A 9,330-nucleotide genomic window follows, 5' to 3' on the forward strand; every position below is an offset into this window, starting at 1 on the left:
GATTTTATGCTGCTGCCATTATCAGGAGGAAAGGAAAATGGCCTTGTAGTTCTCCTATATTACAAGGAGAAAGTCCTTCAGTGGCATTTGGGGATGGTACTCAATGTATTAACTCAAATCCATATTAAAGCAATGTGTGTGTGGAATGACATGTATTGGTTAAATTAACAGTCCATTCATCTGGGAATCTCATGTGACAAAGGACTGTAAAGAACATCATTTCAAGTAGCCTAAAAAATATTTTCTCAAAGAAAACAGTTCCTCAAAGTAGGAAAAAAAAATAGAGAGACTTAGGAGCCTGAGAAACCAAGTTTTGAATTACTACTGTTGGGACTTTGGATAAATGACTTAAGCTTTCTGACATTTTCTCATCATTAAAATGTTTTGTGGAGTTTTTCAGTAAGAAGTAAAGTGTGTAAAGTCCATAGTTCAGGGACTGAGATTTAAAAGAAAGTTAGAGAATCACAGATATTAGTAAAATCCAAACACTTTCACCTACCACCCATGATTAAAGAGTAGGAGAACTTTTGTGCCTTTATTTTTTATGTAATGCTGTGTACCTTGTTTCCTGCTGTAGAATATGGTCAGGGCTTTTTTAGGCCAGCCTACTCAATAAAAATAAAGCAGAGATGTATTTACCAATATTATTCAATTATACTGTAGTTAATATCAGGCTAATGTAATAAATGATTAACATTATTTTCTTTTTAACTAGGTCAGTATTGACCAGCAAATTTACAACCTACTTCTGAGAGGAAAGTGGCATTGGAGATCTAGAACAATCTCTTGTATTTTTCTCTCCATTGGGCGATTATTCTTATTTGGGGATTATTTACCAGTTTTATTATTTTTTCTTTTAGAAACAGTATGTCAGTCTCTCGCTCCCTCTCTCTCTCTCTCTCTCTCTCTCTCTCTCTCTCTCACACACACACACACACACACACACACACTCACACACTTTTTAACTGCCTGAAGCAAAATGAGTACATAATTGGCTTGGGTAACTCAAATGTCTTAATGTTGCGCTGACTTATCTTACGCCTTGGTGCAAGGACTCAGATTCTGATCCTCAGACTCAGTCTGTATTTCTAATCCTCAGTCCTGCTCCCTTTGAATCAAAAGGTCTATAACCATTAGTTGGTAGTTTATGTATAGTTTTTGTGCATCTGTCTAAACTTCCCAAGATATTCCTTCTTTGTTATCCATTCACAGGGAGAGGTCAGCTAAATTCATTACCAATAGACACACAGATACCATTAAATTCTGAAACAGAATATTTCCATAAAAGTGTCATTGGAGAGAATAAGTAGAACACTTCTACTTTTGTGAATTCTGGAATAATTTATCTAATTTGTCTTTTACTTTGCTGTTAAATTTTCTGAAGTGCTTGCAGGCAGATTATCATTCTATAATATAGTTTCCTCAAAAGCTTTCCTTAGTTGACTTTGTTTCTTTCCATCTCAAGTTGTACTTGTATTAGATTCCTATCACACATTTTACTTCTCCTCTCTTAGGTTTATTTTTTAATTGTATTGAAACTAAAAAAAAAAAGATGATTTCCAAAATTTTAATTTGTTTTCTGTAGTAATTCTTGTCACTATTATTCTTTTCCTCTGCTTCTTCAGGAAAATTATTTTTCTTTTTACTCTGTTTAGAATATTTTAATGATCCCATGATGTTGTCTTTTCCCTCAGTTTCTGTATTTTCAAATGGTGCATAAAGTTCTATTGGCCTTCCTCTTCTTTAGTGTAGTGTTTAGAGAAAATCTTTTTCTGATGTCATCTGAATGATAAAAACAGTAATTCATTAAATGAACATACTATTATTTAAGGAACAAATAAGAAGTTTTAAAAATTCTGCCAATTAGATAGCTGCTATTTTTCTATTACTTATAAATATTATTTCTTTTGTGAAAATGGTATAGAGAGTTTAAAATAATTTTAAAAATCATATAGTATAGTTTGCAACTACAAAGGAAAATGTAAGATAAATAAAATGGGTAAGGAATTCTAAAACTTCTTAACATTCATAGTCCTTCACCAGTGTCACATCTATCTTTCTATACATCTTCACACTGTGTTCTAAAGAAAGGTGGTGATACAACATTTATTTAAAAACTGTTTACTATTGTTTCATGAAATGTTTTCCAAACAGCTGATAGCTATTCTGCAAGTTTGTTGCTAGAGCTTTCCTGATCTTACTAGAAAGTGTTACTGAAAGTTTTCAGACAATAGCCTTGATGCAAATACATGCATACTCCCACATCAAGTGCCCTCAAATGGTTGAAAGGCTGAAAAGTTGAGGAGCTCCCATATGGCTCCAGGAATAACCACCAGGTTCACACAGGGACAAGTAATTTACAACTGCACCAGGAATGTCTCCATGTAAACAGAGATTGTAAACTGCCATAGATTGTTGAATGTATTCTGATCTCAGTCACTATTTTTAAACCTGTGCATCTTGGAATTGATGAAATGTGATATTTGTATGTTGATATAAAGTTACCTAATCAAATTTATGAAGCTGGATCTATCTAGGAAGATAGTAGACATGTTTGCTATCTTCCAGTAAATTTAACTGGAGACTTTTCCCTTTCACTAACCTGGTTAGTCTTTAGTTTTGTGGTGGGGTAAGGGCTTCACTTGTTTATATTCTCTCCATAATTTAACAATGAAGGAAAGAATACCCCTCCATGTGGCCAGAGGTTAACATAGTAATCTATATACTCAGATAGGGCCAACTTTTCTCTGCTTTCTATTATTTTATTTATTTATTTATTTTAATTTTTTTGCTGTACGCGGGCCTCTCACTGTTGTGGCCTCTCCCGTTGCGGAGCACGGGCTCCGGACGCACAGGCTCAGCAGCCATGGCTCACGGACCCAGACGCTCCGTGGCATGTGGGATCTTCCCGGACCGGGGCACGAACCCGTGTGCCCTGCATCGTCAGGCGGACTCTCAACCACTTCGCCACCAGGGAAGCCCTTCTCTGCTTTCTAAATGTTAGATGTGACTTCCCTCGTGTTGGGCCTCTTTCTACTTTTATTCAATATTTAATCTTGTACATTTCCATACTTATTTTATAATTTAAGCTAAAGTCCATGGTAAATTATTATATTAAAATAGAAATAAACAATTCAAAGATAAAAAAGTAAAAGAGACTAGAGAAAAGTCATGTTGTTTGTCTGCTTTCATTGTTCTAACGGCATTTCCAATTTAGAATGGATTTGAAATAATTGAATAAAAGTATATATTATGACCAGTTTTATGCCATTTTATAATGTGCATGCACATGAGTTTGTTTTTTTTTTTCCTCATGAAAGTGTTTTTGAGTAATTGTGTGTTATTAATGTTATACAACAAAACATTTAATATGTCGGATGCCTAGCTAGTTATACATGAATCTACTTGTAAAGTCAACAATCATTCCATGTATTTTTTTAGGGGTGGTGGGTGTGTATGAAAAGTTTGCAGATCAGGCTTGCTTAAAGTAGGGTTGTCCATTTGTTTTCTTCTTCACTTTCTATTGGTTACTATCATTCTCATATCATGTAATAAACAATTACCCAAATGCAAACAAGTATTATACTTAATTAGAAATATATTTTTTCATTTTATTTATAGCATCCTCAAACTGGAGACTACTGTAATTACACTGAGATTAACAACGCCAACTGATATTAGAACTGAGGTAAGTTTTATGCTTTATCTACTGATTACTGTATCAAATTCACAACATCACCAACTTCAGATTATTTTCTTTAAACAATAAGTATGACTCTAACAAGTGTAGAGCTTGGACTTTTTGTCTTCAGTAGCCATGTTTGTTTTTATTTAAATGTTACTGAAAGAAATAACTAAATTTGTTCATGGTAATGCATAGGCTCTTTAGAGACTTATTTAGTAGCAGGTCTAAGAAATATGTTTCTTCTTTAAAAAGAAGTACATTAATTCAGGGGAAATAAGAGTCTTCATTTGACCTCAAAGAGACAAATGTGTGTACTTACTGACTACAGGACTTTCAGCAACTACTTCCACTCTGAACAAAATTTTTCCCATCTGCAAAATGGAAACCTAATATTTACCCCTAACTTCACACTATAATGAAAACTTTCAGAAGGCATGATCTTTCTCTGCTTTGTGTACTGATTAACCAAGTACCTAGAACAACCCATCTGATGCTTATAAATTACTCAATGAAGAATGAACTTTGAGACCTAGAGGAATTTTGATTATAAAGTATCTTGCATATACCAAATGCTTAACTAGGATGATCAGTATCCCAATTTGCTTGGGACTGTCCTGGTTTTAGCACTGAAAGTCCTGCATTCCAGGAAAAAGTCTTTGGCAAATTAGTAAGGTTGTTTACCCTATTAGCTCAATACAATTTAGGTGTTGTGAAAACTGCAAAGGCACAGGTATGTTGGAGATACATTGCCTCTAACATGTCCAGTCATTTAAAATAGATCAAAGTACCATAATAACAATATCCTAAGTGGTGAAACATGATAAAAAGAGGAAAAGTATAGGAAAGAGATATAACTGATTTTATATTCTCAATCATGTTCAGCAAAATATATATTTAGAGCAAATCAGCCTACAGTACTTCCTTTGAACACCTAGTTGAATGGAAGCAGTACTGGAATTCAAACACTAATATTATCACTATTAAATAAAAAAGATCATTTTTCTATCACAGATTTTTCGTGTTGAGTAAAATGAGCAACACTGTTAAACTCAATATACTGTATTTCTAATTTACATGTATAATAGAGTGATATTTATGTTTTAGGTGAAAAGAGAAGGAACAGGGGAAGATGGTGGCTATGTTGAGTTGGCAGACAAAATTGAAAAGTAGAGAATTCAATGGAATATTCAAAGGTGTGTTTCTCACACATGTGAATCAGTGCAATTCTTTTCAGCAGTTTCTTATCTCCAGTCCCCTTCTGGGATCATTTCTCTCTTGAAGAGGTTTTAATGAGTGACCTACTTTGGGATTGTTTTCATTAAAAAATAGTGTTTGCTGGTGCATTTTCCATATATCCCACATGGTTAATATCAGACTGTAACAAGAGCCTGAGGGAGCATATGTGCCCCAGAAAACTTCTATATCAAGTCTATTTAGTTATGATAGGCTGCAATACCCAGTCTCTTTGCTCCAATGGACTTTGCAAATAAGATGAAGGCATGAGGATCAGCACAAATGCCTAGGATTCTTGGAGGAGGGTGGGGGTGGAATCATTTAATGAAGTTGTCCTCAGAAAATAGTGTTATCAGAGGGACTTCCCTGGTGGCACAGTGGTTAAGAATCCACCTGCCAATGCAGGGGACATGGGTTCAATTCCTGGCTTGGGAAGATCCCACATGCCGCCGAGAATCTAAGCCTGTGCGTCACAACTATTGAGCCTGTGCTCTAGAGCCTGTGAGCCACAACTACTGAGCCTGCGTGCCACAACTACTGAAGCCTGCATGCCTAGAGCCTGTGCTCTGTTACAAGAGAAACCACTGCAATGAGAAGCCTGCACACCGCAACAGAGTGTAGCCCCTGCTCGCCACAACTAGAGAAAGCCCTCACACAGCAGCGAAGACCCAACAGAGCCAAAAATAAATAAATAAATAAATTTAAAAAGAAAGAAAGAAAGGAAATCTTGTATCAGAATTTCCTTCCATTCTGAGTGAGCTTGAGTGTGTGTGTGTGCAAAGGTACTGCACAAGGTGACCAACATGGGCTTAATTTGAATGATGTTGACTGATAATTTTTTTTTTAGATTTTTGGCTATCTGAAGTGTAGCAGTAAACAGTGAGGTACCATTTAGTTTGTTAATTATTTTTAGAATTTTTAAGTGTCATGGGTGTTTATGATTAAACAAAAAAAGTAATTTGGAATAATATAAGAATCCAAACATAGAGACTTTTATCACCTTTCCTCTTAGCCATGTAGCTCCTGCCTTCCTCAAAATACATCTAAAGAAGAAAAACTTAAGGCCCATTAAAATAGGAAAAAATATTAAACATGGAAATGACTTTATTATAAAAGGAACGGAATGGTAATGTTCCTGTCTCCCCCCCCACACTTTTTTTTTCTTTTGGTGTAAGCTGTCTGAAATGAGGATATGCTTTGCATCATTGCCATCAATGGCCAGGGGTGCAGTTGGGCTCCCTATCCGTGGTAAAAGTGATCAAAATATTACCCCTGTAAAGGGCTTTTCTTTTGGGGGAAAAAAGATAAGAAGAATCCAGAGAAAAGAGGCTGCCTGGGGTGTGGGTTTGCAAGGAGGTTTAGCAAAGTAATTTGCAAATTTGGGGACCTGAGAATGTAATTCAGAGAGATAATTTTGCAGGACATAAGAGGAAAGAAATGTAGTGAGCTCTGCTGTCTATATCCCTTTCCTCCCTCATATTTAAAGATTAAGTTTGTTTTGAACAACATTTAGTAGGTCATAGTAGTGAATGCAAACAATTGTAAGGTATACAAGATTAGTAAGTCTCAGTTTTAGAAGTCATAAAAGATACTGAGAAGCAAGCCAACTTCCCCACTGAGTCTCATGGGTAAGAATTGGGGATCTAAATGAGGTGGAACAAACCCTAGGGAAATGATCAAGCTGGAGAACTGAGACATTAGTCTAAGTCCTCTTTAAAGCAAACACCAAGATGGGATTAAAAGTGCAACACATGTATTTTTTTCATACCTGTGAAAGAAAACGGCACGGGAGCCAGAAGTAACTGGAAGAACCATCAGATTGCAATGTAGGTTTGATTCTGATGAAGGAAGGAAGGATAGAGAAAGGAGTGAGAAAGAGAAGTAAGGAAGGAATGAAGGTAGGTTATGTACAGTAATTAGAATCTGTACAGTATAGTTCTAAGGACAAGTTGCCAAGATCTTTGATGGGAGTGTGAGGGGAATCTGGAATCTCAGTTTATCATCGGTTGCTCAGTTGTCTAGCACCTCCCAGGAGTGGACATGCTTTAGTATCACTATTGTGCTCATTAATTGGCAGGAGAAGCTATTGGGAAATGTGGTCTTAGCATGAACTTAGTGATGATGGATTTTTGAGAGCATAACAGATAGAGCCATTGGTCAATTAAGCTCCCTGCATTTTTTTTTTTTTTTTTTTTTTGCGGTACACGGGCCTCTCACTGTTGTGGCCTCTCCCGTTGCGGAGCACAGGTTCTGGACGTGCAGGCTCAGCGGCCATGTCTCACGGGCCTAGCCGCTCTGCGGCACATGGGGTCTTCCCGGACCGGGGCACGAACCTGTGTCCCTTGCATCGGCAGGCGGACTCTCAACCAGTGCGTCACCAGGGAAGCCCTGAAAGATGCATTCTTATGGGCCCTACACCGATCTCTGAATTTGAAAAATCCATGTCACAGACTGAAGAAGAAAACTAACTTTATTTCCAAGAGAAGTAAAAACTTAAGCTTGATTCAGACATATGTCCTGTCTTCATTCTTTCTTTCCTTAAAAACACTTACTGAGCATCAACTCTGAAAGTTCTGTACTAAAAGCTTTGTTAATGTAGAAATTCAAGCTGCTACCTAGGAAGGGCTGTCTAGGTAATAATGGTTCAGCCAGTTGATAACTTAAGAGTCTCAGAAATCATTTACTATTTGAAGCAGTGCAAGTCCTGCTTTTAGGCATATGAGGAGGTTGATAAGTTTATATCCCTATGAAGAAGAATGGCTAGAAATAGCTAGTTACAAAATCATGGGCATGGCCAAATGAATTGTGGTTGAAGGTATTCTAAATAGCTCAATCATAAAACCAAGACAATAGTTTAATTCAGCAGTTCTCAAACATTTTTGTCTTTGGATAACTTTACACTCGGTTTTCATGGGTTATATGGATTGATATTTGCCATGCTGCAAATTAAAACAGAGAACTTTTTACAGTGCAAGAATACAAGAACACACACTCCATTAACCATCAGAATAAAAATGTCAGAGCAATCACATGTCCTGTAGCTTCTTGAAAACTCCACTGTACACTGGTGATATAGAGTGCAAAAGGCAAATAGCACATTAATATATTTATAAGTCTGAAATTGTCTTAGGGCTCCCCAGGTGTCCCTAGACTACACATGGAGAACTACTTGTCTAATTATAATGACCACAAAATACTGCTGGGGTTTAGAAGTATTCAGGTCATTGATTTCCAAGTAGTTCATGAAAGGACAGCAGATTTCAGCTTTAAGGTAGGTCCTTCCCCGGTGTGAATGGGGTTCTTAATATATTATCTGCCTTGCTTATGTTTGAACAAGGAACTGTTTGGGGTTATTCTATAGATTGACAGTTACCAACATCTACACTTGAGGGATGATAGGGCCACAGAACTGAAATTATTGTTGATAGAATTTTCCAACTGCACCTCTCTATTTGAAGCAAGTAAGGAAAAGAGAACAAGCCAAGAGTATTTGTCACAACCTGGGCACCAACCTTCTGGCAGTAAGTAGGGTAAAGTCACTGATATTCAGGTATTTTGGGGACTGCATTATCGTTCTCAGCTGAGATTGAGATTGGTAACAGAAAGTGATTTTAATAAGAATAAAACTCATATTTCTAGTGATTGCTGTTTGATTAATTAATATATTACTATTTATATTGTGAGCTTCTTCAGGGTAATAGTCACATTTATTTTGTTCAAAGAACCCAACACAGTGTCCAGCACATAGTAGATGCTTTGATTTACCAAATGTGTGAATGAATAAGTAAATGAAATGCTCACTTTGACATTAAGCAAAATGTTGTGTATACAGTGGTGAAAAAAATAGGCATGGACCTATTTTTGTTGTGAAGATTGCAGCCAAATGGGGAAAGAAGGGAATAACTAAAACTGACCTTCTCTCAACAGTTCTTGCCAACTTTTCCATCTTCGAACATGGTGTTTTCTCTGCCTGGACTGCCCTTCCCCAAAATGTGCTTCTGGTGAAAAGCTCAATGATTACAAAATTACATGTTGAAATGATCCTATGAGTAGGTTCACCAGTCTTCTTTCAGATTGTAAGCTCCTTGAGGATAAGAGATGAAACAGTTCCATTTTTGGAAGTTCTAGTGCTCAGCACAGTGATTGGAAAACAATAAGCAATTAATATTGTTCGTTGAATGGATGAATAAATAAATACATTTCACAAAAGGATAATGACTGGGTTATTTCAAGAAATATATGTAAAGATAACAGGTCAAAGAAATGAATCAATATTTATTACATATTCCCCTGGTTTCCTCTCACCACAGACCACACCAAGTGTCTTTTATAGACCAAGGAAGAGAAAAGAAAGTTTTTCTTTTTCAGACATTTCTCTTTCAAAAGCCTAGAACCAGACATTAAAAGCCACA

At 36.4% G+C, this 9,330-nt stretch overlaps 1 long non-coding RNA gene across 1 annotated transcript; it reads left to right on the forward strand.

Annotated features, from left to right (window-relative positions):
- Positions 1-3,658: 3,658 nt before the first annotated feature.
- LOC307176070 lies at positions 3,659-8,923 on the forward strand. The gene is made up of 3 exons (XR_013824595.1): positions 3,659-3,688; positions 4,790-4,878; positions 8,846-8,923. It is a non-coding gene; the product is annotated as an uncharacterized lncRNA (long non-coding RNA).
- The last annotated feature ends 407 nt before the right edge of the window (positions 8,924-9,330 follow it).

This window comes from Stenella coeruleoalba, assembly GCF_951394435.1.
Source record: "Stenella coeruleoalba genome assembly, chromosome: 17".
NCBI classification, from domain to species: Eukaryota; Metazoa; Chordata; class Mammalia; order Artiodactyla; family Delphinidae; genus Stenella; species Stenella coeruleoalba.